At 44.6% G+C, this 13,835-nt stretch overlaps 1 long non-coding RNA gene across 1 annotated transcript in view; it reads right to left on the bottom strand.

Moving 5' to 3' along the window:
- Positions 1-13,703: 13,703 nt before the first annotated feature.
- Positions 13,704-13,835, bottom strand: part of LOC130524409 (uncharacterized) — a 15,430-nt gene continuing 15,298 nt past the window's right edge. The window contains exon 3 of the long non-coding RNA XR_008950140.1: positions 13,704-13,835. This exon is cut by the window's right edge and continues 4,815 nt beyond it. This is a non-coding gene — a long non-coding RNA (uncharacterized LOC130524409).

Raw genomic sequence — 13,835 nt, 5'->3', positions numbered from 1 at the left:
ATCTATGACAGATGCTGGAAACAAGCAGATGCACCACCGTTATCTTTTTATAGTTCTTCTAAATGTGAATTAACCCATCTGAGCAAATGATAGAAGATCTTCTGGCTTCATAGCGACTCGGGGAAGATACAACTGTCCAGTATGAATAATACAATCAGACGAGCATGTGACCACACACACACACACACAGTGTTCAGCTCCAGCAGATATTTATAGTCCTTCTAGCACTTTCACCTCACATCAAGCCTTTTTTTGCTCTCTCTGTGCAGCACTTCAGACACTTTTCCACAGCTTTTGCAGCTAAAATTTGGTGCAATTGAACAAATGAATATTGTATCAGTTCCGATCAATTTTGACTTTATTTCAATGAAAAGGCTGAAGGGGAAATTTACTTGCAGAGCAGGTTTAAAATCCTAATAGGCGGAACATTAATCAGCGGGCCCTCTCTGACTGCACGCCCCCTTTATGATGAAGTTTGGTGCTTCTTTATTGAGCGCATCACACAGTAATACTGCAGGCACCTCACACAGACACATACAAATACATTTTTATTGGCAGAAAAACACGCAGCACCTCTAGTTTAATGCTACACTTTTCTTGCTTGATGAAACTTTGATGCCCTGTAGCCGTTACATAGGTTAGCTTAGTGGAAAAATAGAGCTCACACAAGTGCTGTCTGCTCCAGAGTAGAGGTTAAAAATGTCGAGTAAGGATCAAACTGCAATATTTCAGTATTTTCCAGCTGCTGTGAGAGCAGATGAGATAAGGAATGTTTAGCAATATTTTAAAAGGATTTGAGTCCTAAAATGTATGTTTGTTTTTTTAACATATTTAGGCTTTTTCAGATGCCGTCAGTGCTGTGAAGGCTTCAGAGTAGAAATGTGCACTTTTTAACCATTAAAAAAACCCAGATTTGTCACAATACACATCCACAGTAGCTGCAAGTGAGTGATTGTGAATTGTAAGTTAACGGTGCTAAAATGACTCCTCAGTGGGATTGAACCAGGCTAATTTAAGCGCTCGCACAAAAGAGCCTCTTTTGCAGTAATACTGCATGAATCACACCATCCCTTATGTCTTTAATTGCCTCGTGACGATGCTCTGGGCCATACTGAGACTTCTGTAGTGAAATCATGGCCAGTTTGATGTTTGACATGGGCCCTGACCTCGCCAGGATGAACCAAAAGCTCCGGGAACAGATCATTTTATTCATTTTCACAGATTTGGAACCCTTTTGTCGTTCTTCTCTTTAATCTGCCCGTTACCATTAGATGTAATTCACATTAAACTATATATGGCTGAGGAAAAGGGGCGGTCTGGTATGTGTGCAGGCTGAAGGACGGGAGGCGGCCCAGTGAACGCCAGGCTCGTGGGCCCGGCTCACTCACCGTCCTGCCTTCATCTATTTTGATCACGAAGGCAAACAGAGGAAATTCCAGAGAGCTCGACTTCAATCATCCAGTGCAGCTCCGCCTGTAAAGAGATTCAGTGTAGTGCAGCTCCGCGTGCTGCGAGACTTTTGTATGCTAATTTGTTGTGGAGGTGGGGAAACGAGGGAGGGCTGTTTTTCAAAGGAACACTTTGAAGCTTGCCAGGAGTGCACATGGATGCATGGCGAGATGAAAATATACAGGAATAATTGTTCTGTCTCAGGCAGAGATGAAACAATGAATAAATTCCTCAGTTATGACCTTGAAGTTTGAGTCAACCCTCTTTTGTTCTAATCTGACTTGTGAAAGTAATTTGGCAGTTGAGAAGCTGTAACTCTCCCTGTGAGGACTGAAGCACCGTCAGGCCGGGATCTGATGGGATCACTTTCCACAGCAGCTTCCTGGGAGTTTACACCATTTAGGTGGGACCACACGGAGGTTCAGTCTGTCCTAACAAGCCTTTACAAGCTCCAGGTACATAATGAGCCTGTTAAAGGTGCAATAAGGCATCATTTGAGCTGTTGGATCTATAATGATGCAGAAGTTGATGAAGCAGCTGTTTCTACCGGCGGCATCTGCTTTTTTCTGCCATTTTTCAGTTTAATCCTGAATAGATTTTTTTGAATAGCAGAATAAAGAAACATCTCTCTAGAGTGGCAGATCTCCTCACGGATGAACCCATTTTGACACCAAATCCAGCTTGGTGTTTTCTAGCAGGTGTTGGAAGCTTTTTTTAACGGTGAAGGTCAGATCAGATGCGCCTTCCTGCTGGAGATGCTGAGCAGAGCAGCTCCACTTAGCAGAACAAACACGTGAGATTTGAGCGATCTCCAGGTCACAGGTGATCCACAAAGCACCAGATCCTGTAGATTCCTCTTGCCTGGTCCAAAGACATTTCAACCAGATTCTTTTCATCCAAACGAGGAAACGAGACCCTTCCTCAGGCCCAGCTCTCACCTTCATTTGGGCTTTTATGGAAAATAGTTGAGTTGATCTTGGACCAGTTTACCCTGAGAGATCCTGCTGGAGAAAATAATGGCCCGAACAACATGACCTCCCTCAACTACAAGGAGGTGGTTGTTCACAGAGGTGACACATATTAAACCAAGCTGACACATATTAAACCGAGATGACATTTGCAGAAAAGCCTGTTCTTTTCAGTTTTCAGTTCTTTTCTGTTTGGTTTCTGTTCTACCAAGTGTTCTGTCAAAAGACTGGTAAAATATAAAGTATTATTATTTTGAATCCTTTCAGCAGTCCCCCCCTGTCAGTTGCTAATCCTTTGTGTGAAAATCAGACTCATCACATCTGTTTTCTTTCCACTGTTGGATATTCATTTGGAGAAGCGCTGATGTGCACTTGAGGGACGCTCCCTTCTGCCACACTGGCGCTTGTGCACGTTGCTGTAATCCTCAAGCTGCTGAGCAGAACCCATCTTGGGATTTCACGCCCCCTTCTCCCATCTCCTCACTTCCTCACCTCCTCGGTCCCTCATCCCCTCATCACCTCTCCTTCTACCTCATCCGCGTGCTCCCCGGAGAACCTCCTTCGGTAAGCGGCGGTTATGGGCGTGAGCTTGTCGGGCGCCGAGCTAATCGCTACGATGAGTAAACGAGTGGAGAGGTGAGCGGGGTGCGGTGCGATCGATACCTCGGCAGATTGGTGGAGAGGTAGCGAGCGCATGCCAATACACAAATTGACACAAACATCAGAGGTCGTTGGGGTCAACCCGAACAAGACACGGAGAAGGTGGGAGGAGTGTTAAACTGTGCTGATATTGACGTTTCAGCCGCCTTCCAGTTACAGACCTGAAAATCACTTCTTTTAATGCAAGTTCTTTAGTTGTTGCATATTTGTGAGACGCATTTGTTTGTCTTACTCATGCATGTGCACATAGACAACCACCAGAACAACGTGCACAGTAACGGGGCGGCCGTGTGCACGTTCTCCCCATTAGAAAGTGCAGCTGCTGCATAGGTTTTGGCTACCTAACTTGATCAGTTAATGGCACTTATTTGCCAGAAAGAGCCAACAGCTGGCTCTCACACCATTTCAGTAGCTTCTGATTAAAGCCGAGTGTTTACACCAGCAATCGGCTCATTTGTGGAATAGCCGAGTGTAGAACTTGGATCAGGGCGGAAGGCAGATGTTGTCTAGTTCAAATCACGATGAAAAGATTCCTAAAGAATCTTTAGTGTTTTACCAGCAAGCCCAGCGAGTCCTGCTAAGGTCACCTAGTAACAACTCAGTCATTCCTTATCTCTCCTGTCATTCCCATAGCAACCCCCAGAGATGGAAAAATCTGTGAAGGAGTCGCCCGCACACAAGCAGCCCGATGAACGCGCGCTGGACCACATGCAGGTTTAACCACAGCTGGAAAATTCATGTAGGATTATTTAAAATAAACCAGGCACAGTCGGGGTGTGGGAGTGGGATCCGTGCTCACTGAAATCCCTTCAAGGCGAACGCGGAACGCCAGGAGGCTGCTATGAAAACACGGTGGCTCCGTCTCGCACGTCCTTGCGTCCTTCTGTCGCCGTCTGTGTGGCCTCTGTGCTCATTATCAGAACAAACACAGATGAGGGTGGGAGAATGGAATACAAACCTTGAACAAAACAGGGCGAAACACCGGGGAATTGTCTCCACTGGTGCACGACGCCTTTCACAGAGAAGTTCAGCATTTTCATGCTGCTCCACCAACATCTTCCGCTCCTGCAAACAGCATTAATTCCAGGTTGGGTCCCTCGAGGGTCTAAAGTCTTAAGAAGCAGAGATCTACCAAAAAGTCGAACATGCTTGTAATGAATAAGGAATTGCGTCAGAATACGGGAGAGTCAAATCTCCTTCCTGTCTGTGAGCCAGGCATGTATAATTACCTCTGTCGGTTTATGTCCTTGGACGTGTGAATCGACGGTGTGATGAGTGGCGAAACTCTCCCGTAAATCTGGCCGCTGACTCTAACAGCACGGACTCAAGTCTCATCCTCAGGCTGAGGACTCGCTAGGCTGTTGGGTATAACTACATATATGTCTGGTGTGTGTTTCACCTACATTTACATTTAACTGCATATATGTCTGGTGTGTGTTTCACCTACATTTACATTTAACTGCATATATGTCTGGTGTGTGTTTCACTTACATTTACATTTAACTGCATATATGTCTGGTATGTGTTTCATTTCCAAAACCGTTTGGCTCTATAGAAACAGGACTGAGGACAGACGAAGGTTAAAATCTAATTCCACCCCAGTTATTTACAAATGTAAAGAGGAAACGTATCTTTTACATTAAGGCAATTTTTTTTTCATATTTTTTACTTTTTTAGGTTTGGAAATGTACTGTAGAAGCCAATGTTCAAACAAGTAAACAAGAAAAAACTTTATAAATTGAACTTGTTTGCAATTTGAACACCTGCAAACAGCTTCATGAAAGCCTCTTTCATAAGATTCAGCTTTGGCTGAAAATGCTTTTGAGCAGCAGCGAGTCCCCCCCCCCCCCCACCCCCCCTCATTATTGCCACAAGCAACGTGGGGCTGCATTACCATATTCAGCTGTTTGAGCTAATGTCACAGCTGCTGCCTGTAGATTTGGCATCGGGTCACTTTGGGCTCATTTCAGTTAATTTCCTTTCTATTCTTCCCTGAAACATTACCTATATTATTCTGCAAAATATTTAGAAGCTATACACATGGTATGAAGTCATCTCAGACAGAGGATACCACAGAAGCCTGCTGGTACTAGAGAGACGACCAAACAAGCAACAGCCTGCAGTCCAGTCCAGGCAGATAATGAAGGAAGGGAGCAGCCAAATTTTTCATCCACTGCTGGAAATGGACCCATCCTCAATCACACAGTCACCAATCTAGCTTCTTTCCACCCCCAGGGAAACACGATTTGAGGATATCTTGTTAACCATGTCGGTCCAAAATCTCAAGGGGCTGACACCGTCTGAGGTGGACACAAAGATCGGGGAAGGAACCAGACATCTGATAAAAGACGCTCAGGTTTGAGAGAACCCATCAGATTCACAGCAGCAGGGACCCAGAAGCAGGTTGATTGTGTTCAGATTGTTGTTAGATTAATTCAACCTGAACCAGGGAGGATTTCTTCACGACTGCACCAGCGAGAGATGTCGGAGGGCGGCGCAGTACCGCGGCTGGTCGTTAGGTGTCACTGCTTCACCAGTTACATTAAGTGTGGAATTGATGAAGGCGAATCTCGCTGATGTTTATTCCCAGTTTACATTCAGACAGCCTGAGTTTGAAATGAGATCCAGTATTTAGGTGCAGTTTAATCTTTGGGCGTCGTGATGGTCAGTTAACAACAAGCTGCCATCACTAAATGACTGATAAATTTTAATTTAAAACGGCATATGATGGTTTTTCCTCACCTTATTGCCTGGTCATCACATTATAACACATTAAATATTTCATTTCAATGAATCACATTTGATTGTATTACAAAAAAAATCTTATCTCTGTAATGGATAACATTACACTGCAATAAGCTATAGCCTGTCCTGGTGTGCATATTCTGTAGGGTTTTTAAAAGCAACTAATATATATATATTTTTAATTGGAATTAGAATTACACCATAGAAAACATGAAGATGCTCAGTTTCCAGTTTTTATTGAGTTTCTAAACCCTAAAAATAGACCCGTTGCTCCCAAAGTTGTTGTGTTTTATGGCCAACTGATGCTGTGCGCTCATACTTCTGCAGTTATGATAAATAATAATAAATTCAACTCGCTATCAAATCTCTATGTGAAACAATTCCCGCTCCCCTCAGCATTCTCTGCTTCTGCCTCCTCACATTCCAAATCCACATGATCCATAATGACATAGCAAGACAGTGATGGATATTTTAATATTACAATATGAGAATTTCCTGCAAAACATCCCTCTTGAAATGTCCAAGTGCCTTTGAAGGGTCACGTGAGAGCGTTTAAACTGGAGAAGATATTCAAAACATACAATAAAACATGTCTCGTCTTCTTCAGCCCTTCTGGGGTCGCGGGAGGGGGCACATATGGGTGAAGGCAGGGTCCACTTCTGGATGAGCCGCCAGTTCATTGCAAGGCCCTATGTGAGCATTTGTGGGTTTGGTGCCTTGCTCAAAGGTACCTTAGCAGTGTTCTGAAGGTTTTCTGGAACCTTCTCTCACTACCAGACAACCTTCTGTGTCGTTGTCTGCACTGGGGCTGGAACCAAGACCCCCCCACTTCTCACCCCAGTCCCCAACAGACGAAGCTTCCAGCTCCACTACTGGGCCTTGGAGGACGACCCAGATGCTTGACTTAACATTGAAGATACCAACAAGAGGAAAGTTGTGCTAAAGGAAGCAGAAATATCACCTAATTAACTTATGTTTATGCTCTTTTTGTAAGCTAGAGTGTAATTGGGAAACATTTACACACTGTAATAATGCATTTTCATGGAGATGGAGGCAGAGATGCAGATAATGACGTCCCTAAAGGCCCAGGCGTGAAGTCTTGCAGCTTTGAGCTCTTATTTTAAGGGCTCGGCGGTTAGATCAGAACCTTGGAGAGCGCCACAGAGCTCTTCCTGACAAACTGTGGGACAGAAATTCATCAATTAACGTTCAAGTCATCTGGTTTTTGCTTTCACTAATATAACTGCAGTTGTATAGCTCCGAGATGATTTTAGACAGTTAAAATCCATTGAAATGAAAAAAGAAAATGACATGTTTTGGTCATTCATTCTTTTATTCTCTATAATCTGCCATCATAATACAATCCTGCCAAATGCACAGGGCTTTTAGAGGGAAAGGGAGATGACTCTAATTGTTTTCTCATCACACACTCGTGCTAAACAAAAACCCTTCTGAAGCACTTCCTTGATGCTGAGACCATTTTTCTCTTATTAAACCAACTATAATCAATTTTGGTGCACGCTAAATGCACTTTGGCTCCCGCCTGTGTCCCTGTGTTGGTTAAACAGCGCTCAAAGAGGGATTCATTCTCCATTCTTCTCAACTCTCTTTCTACGCTGATATTTTCTCTGTCAACATGAGAGCGCAACAATTTCAGTGCTTCTAAATTGTCAAACAAATTGCCGCGTTGCCGCTCCTCTCTGTCAGTGTAATTGCGGTATAAAGAATGTGGAGCCGCCTGTCTGAGATTTCTCACATAAAGGAGTGTTAAAGGTAGCTCAGACTTGTCTTTCTCAGCTCCTCTTACCTCCTCCCGTACTGCTTGTCCTTCACACACAGCATAAATGTAGTTGGGGTTTATTCTTTGAGGGCTCCAGACAGAACACTTGAGTGTCCCAAAGAAAGTGTCCGTGTTTTTGGTGCTGTGAGCAAACATGCACTTTCCTCCGAATCCAGCAGCCTGTCAGGTGTGAAGAGGAATTGATTCAGTGAGGAAACGCTGCTGCAGAGCATCGCGAGAAAGAACCGCAGTGGCATACAAAGAGGGGGCAGCCGTGCTGCCGACACAGCATATCATCATCACTTAACCGGATGTCCTTAAACGCACCACTGCATCGGGACTCTGGAATTCGCTGTCCCACCTGTTGTTCAAAAACTTTTGTGTGTTTTGTCCCTTCTGTGACTGTGGTGCATCCAAAAAGGAATAGAATGCTTGAGCGCTTTTTTTTTTATACTATACTTTATCTTTGCTGTTTCGCTGACATGTGACCTCATGTGACGTGCACGGACTGGCTGAAGGCCTTAATGTGAAACGTGTAGGTGATTTTTCCTGACATGCAGCCGTCCGCACACTGTGGCTTTGCCTTCTGTCCACACATGCATACAAATGAACCCACAAGGAGCACCTGCACCAACAGGCGCGCACGCACTCATGCATATTCACAGATGTGCAGTACAGTACAAGTAGAAAGACACACATCACACACACTGAGAGCAGCTTATGAGTGGAACACCTCAGCAGCCGCCGCAGCGTGGCCCATCTGTGAAAAGGTAAATTGAATTTTACAAGCACAAAGCCGACTCCCCTGTGGTCTGCAGAGAAAGAGCTCCACTTGTGAGTCTAAAGCTTTTCTAAGCTTTTGTCTCTTCATTGTTTTCTTTTCCATTCATTTTCTTATCCGATTTCTCTCTCTCTCCCTCGCTCTCTCTCAGGGGGGAATGAAGGTATGAGAAAAACTGATCGATTGCTCATTAAGGGCTTGTGTCTGAGCTTTGAGGGTGTGCACAGCACCGCACAAAGAACACACAGACAACTTTTACAGAGAAAGATCCCCTCACAGTGTCAAAATACCATCCAACACTGAACATCACCACGTTTAGCAGATGTGGATTTTTTCCCCGATACACTTCCTTCTTTTTTCCCTCAACTTTTTCTCCTCCTCCTCCTCCTCTCCTCCTCCTCCTCCTCCTCCTCCTCCTCCTCCTCCTCCTCCTCCTCCTCCTCTCTCTGGCTGCATCGCTGCCTACTCTGATATCTACATAAAACACTTTTATTTTGCTTGTGGAAAGGATTTTCCAATCTGTTGGTGCATCTATTAATAGAAGCTCCGTTACCAGCATGCGTCTCTGTTTTAACACAAACAGCCAGGCAGCAAGTGATCCTGCCCACACAATTAACCTTCCACACATACCAAGATGGTGAGAAAATACACTTTGATATGTTAAATTCTAATTACCTGCAGCATTGCTGCCTCCACTGTCAGTGTGAGGGATCCATCTGTGCTGAAGCCACCATATGCATCTCAGAAACTCTGCAAGATTCTGCTGCCAATGATGAAAAAAAGGTTGACAGAGCTCCATCTGCCAGTGCAGTGCACATTTATTTAAGGTTTGTGTGTGTAAATAGCGTGGTTATTAGGCTACATGGTGTTGCTTAATTTAACTAACGGTTAGGAGAAAATATCCCCCCGAGGCAGCTAAAAATAGAACCAGCAGAGACGGTGGAGGATTGATGATGTGGCTGAATTCCACGCGTTAGCGATGCCGAAAATGTCTAAAAGTGATGTGGAAAAGCAGCAGCGTGAAAACGAGCATTTGGTCTTCAATAACTTAATACGTGATCGTGATTGTGGCGCTAAAGTGTCAGCGGGACCTCAAAGCTGCAGAGCTAACGTCGGGGCTGGGAGTGGGTGACATTTCAGATGGGTGGGAAATACAAAACATTAAGTCTAATTAACTGCAGATCCCAACGAGCCTGTCAGCATTCGGGGTTTGAGATAATTAATGATGCTGGAGTTCAGGGTGAGTCTCTCTGGAAGATGCAGTGATCTTGTGTCCTTTTCTGATACGCCTTCGCTGGCTGGACACCCACTCATGCTCATTTTCTGCTCTGCTGTTGTATTGGAGGCACGAAATAACTGAAATAACAGACTTTTAGCCTTCTGCGCCATGCACGCCACGACGATCCATGTAAAGTTGTATTAATCTCCCAAGTCCCCTCTGGATCCCTCCAGGAGGACACCAAGGATCCCCAGACCTAAATAGGAGTGCGTGTCTAGTGTGTCCTGGTCCGCCCAGGAGGCTCCTCGTCTCCTCAGAGGCGTCCGCTCAGGGAAAGTTGCTGCAGTCGTTGCTAAATGCTAAATCGTAGTTCAGCCTTCCCCTTGAATCCTCACAGCAGGTTTATGGAGATGGTGAGTGTCGGTACAATATGATGGAGCCTAACAAGAGGGCTCTGGTTGAGCCTCTAGTTCTCAGAGATGCCCTGGCCAGCTCTGGTTGCCTGGGTTACCATACCTCTGGTCAGCATGCTGTTGCTAATGAGAATATTTCACAGCTGCCAGAGGCAGCAGTTGTCTGTCAAGCACGTGTGCTTTATTTATATTGCAAATAATGTTACAGGGTCATGAACAGGCCAGAACCTTTAACTGGAAATATGACAGAATTAATAATTTGTGAGATGATGCTGTTTCTGATGGGATCTCTCATTCTTGATGCTGTCCCATTTCAACCTTTTCTCTCCACCCACTCTCCATTACTGGCTCATACTTCATTATTTATGTCCCTTCTCACATGTATTTTGCTGCAGTTTATCAATTTAATCAGCTTGCACACAGAGAGAAGGAAGAAGGGCTACTTGGGAGAGGGGGGGGCGCGAGGACACACAATCAGCACCCCCCTCCCCCCCCATCGTCACAGTAATGCATCTTTATTAGGCTCCCACCATTGGCCCAGGAGACAAGTCTCCACTATCACTGTCAATTAGCAGGAGAGCCGCTCGGGGAAACGGCTCGCTGCTCTTTATTAATATCTCCAAACAAACACACAGATCCAGGATGTATAGGAAGAGCTTTGGTCTTTATTAAAACACACTCTGAGCAACAGTGCAAACCGGAGCAGCAAAGATATCTGTGGTGCGAGTGGATGCTGGAGCTTTAGATGTCATCTGACGAGAGGAGTTGGACACAAGGGGGTGGTGCCAGAGGATGAAGACATGATGAGTGTTTTTCTCTTGCCACGACAGGGGCAGATATTACATTTTCATTTCATCATGGCTTTCTGGCAATATGGCTTTTTCAATCAGCAGATACAGACATTATTTATTCATAGATGCATTTTAAAAGGCACATGAGAAACGGCAATCTCCATAGAGTTGACACAATCAAATATACATGAATAAGGTATTAGTGGGGGCGGGGTGGCTGGTGGGTACATCAAACTTTTCCATAGATAGGAGGAAATGAGGAGAAAAAAGACTCATTTGAAGGATATTTGCTTGTTATTTGAGCACATCTATTTCTTCGCCGAGGCTGCTGGTCTGCATAGAGACATTCCTGTTGAGGAAGTCTGGAGTGTTGGATTGAGTAAGAAACGTGTGTGGTCTGGCAGTATATCCTTGCTTTAAGGCAAGTGTCTCTTTAATGAGCCTTTGCTGCAAAAGTACCTCCCGAGGACTCTTGACGTGCTCGGCATTTCAAACGCACGCTCTCCCGCAGCACGCTCACGCCGCTCGCTCAGCCGTTTCCACGTCACACATGGAATCTTGCACATTGATGCACAAAGTGTTAGCGTGTCCAGCCCAGAGCATTGATTGGTGGCTTCCTGAACGGAGCGAGAGCTCATCAAGGAGGCACCTTTCCTGACGCCCCTCACTCACGTCTTCCTCCTGCCCTTTCCTCTGCTTCTCCACATCCCACTGAGATACTGACTGACCTCATGTTTATGTATCTCACTCCTTCGATTCCCCCCTATATCTTTCTCAGCCCCACTTGCCCTTCCTTCTACTAAGAGTCCAAGATATGCACAAGATGAAAGGCCCATCCAAAGAAACAGGATAGTACTACAGAGGGTTTAAAGCATTTGCAACATAGCACAAAGAGCAAGTACAAATTCTGCAAACGGAAAATCTGGAGGCAGCGAGAGTGGACGGAAATGGAGAAGAGCGCAGCGTGGATAGCTGTGTGCGCCGCAGCTTTTATCTCATATTGGATTGAGAGCGCGGGCTTATTTATTGCTTTAGACAATATCTGCAGCCTGGCAAATGTTATGAATAGGCTGAAACAACACAAAGTGTGTTTGCCGTTGAGCCCAAAGTCTCGCTGCCGGCTCCCCTCAACAAAGACTCAGCCTGAGTGTTTCCAAGTATTTGGAGTCCTGATGAATCAAGAGCCTAGAGAACCGACTCCAGATGCAATCAGGCAGAGCGCTGGCTGGCACTGTTGTATTTTATTCATTTATTTATTTGGTGAGGCCAGGCTTCATTGTGTTCCAGCGAAGATTAGCTCATTAGTGGGCCTTCTGAATTGTTGTTAATGAATGTTATTAACTTCTAATGACAAGTAGTGTTCTTCAGCACATCTAAATCTGGGGGTTTTCAAAGTGCGTGTTGCACACATGTGCGCCATTCATCAATGAGCATTTGGCAAAGAGGTCTCCCATGGCACTCAACACCGTAGTTACAAGGGCTAACACCCCGGGAGAAATCAAACTCTCATTTAGGTCTACAGCCTCTGCTCAATACCCACTCTTTTATTGAGCAGCTTCACTGGAAGTGTGTGTGTGTGTGTGTGTGTGTGTGTGTGTGTGTGTGTGTGTGTGAGAGAGAGAGAGAGAGAGAGATATGGGGGTACTCAGGAATTGATTCATCTCTCCAGGATGATATTGTGATTGGACTTGACATAAGTAACTAACCTATTAGTTAGATAAGAGTTAATAGCAGGACTGGAAAAGTTATTTATGCTGATGTGTGGCCAGTGTATGGAACATGTATTATAATCAAACACAGTTACAAGTTTGCACCTTTTCAGCCAATGAAAGCTGAAGTGCTGTTGAATCTGCTGATCTGGTCAAACCTCATTAGATTTTACTGCTGCCAGTACACTGAAAAGTTGTAGAGAATAACATGAGGTTCATTTCTTCTCAACACAATGTTCCACAGATGAAGCAGACGTCAGAAAAATCGCGATAAAAAGCAATATTGCCCTTGTTTGAGTTTAGAACTCCAAGTTTGTGAGTCCCTGGATGTTCTCCCCAATAAGCTGATCCAACTAAAATGCCTTAATTACTTTGATTTTAGAGGTCACTGGAGATATTTTATATATTAAATTCAGGCCTGTGCAGCGTCTCCTGTGGCCGTGAACAAAGCCTTTTAAAGCCCCCTTAAAGAAGCTCCAGGGTGCCGTCTCAGCGCCAGCCTCAGGTTTTTTCTGCTCTATATTAAAAACAGGAAGTGCAGCTTTTTACAGAAGTGAATCATTCAGTTCTGCAGGTTCTTTCACGTCTGCTGGAGTCACATTGGAGGCTCACGCTGCTCAGTAGCTGCGCCGATACTGACCATTCATTTTAAATGAGTCCCCAACTTCTCGCTGTAGTAAATGATTTAAACGCCCCTTTACCGCTGAATTGATTCACTTATTCTGCCACCTTTACTGTCTTGAAAAGTCTCTTATCTGTGGCGACCACACGTCGCCCTGGAACATCCACAGTTCCAGCTGCTGGACAATAGACTATTCAGATGAAACAGGGCGACTTAATGGACGCCTGTTGATTCTGGGAGGAAAGAGAAATCTGCTGGAGAAATGATAAAGTCTTTAATTTGCTCAGTCAACACTGAATACATTTATTCAGTTTATAATCAGGAATCTTCCCTTTAATCCTGAGCCACAGGAACCCGCCTGTACAGGAACTTCTTCTTCCATTGTTTCCTGCCCCATTGTGGTCTTTCTTGGACCACTACCTAAATTCTCCTCTCAGTTCAGCTCCATCTGCTGTGTCCATACATCCCAACATTAGGATTTCTGTACAGAGAATTCAGGAAAATCCTGATATTTTCCAAGTGCTGATAATTTCGATTGATCGAGTACAAACTGACCCCAAAATGTATTTCGCTGTTTAATTTCTCTTTATTGAACAAAGATTATTATTACAATATTGCACCTGAGCCCATTTAGCACAAAGGTTAGTAGCTGCAATGACGTAGAAAATAACTGTGCATAAACATCTGAAACATTTCCT

Source organism: Takifugu flavidus, chromosome 4 (genome assembly GCF_003711565.1).
Source record: "Takifugu flavidus isolate HTHZ2018 chromosome 4, ASM371156v2, whole genome shotgun sequence".
Classification (NCBI taxonomy): domain Eukaryota; kingdom Metazoa; phylum Chordata; class Actinopteri; order Tetraodontiformes; family Tetraodontidae; genus Takifugu; species Takifugu flavidus.
This window is presented reverse-complemented; position numbering and strand designations above follow the sequence as displayed.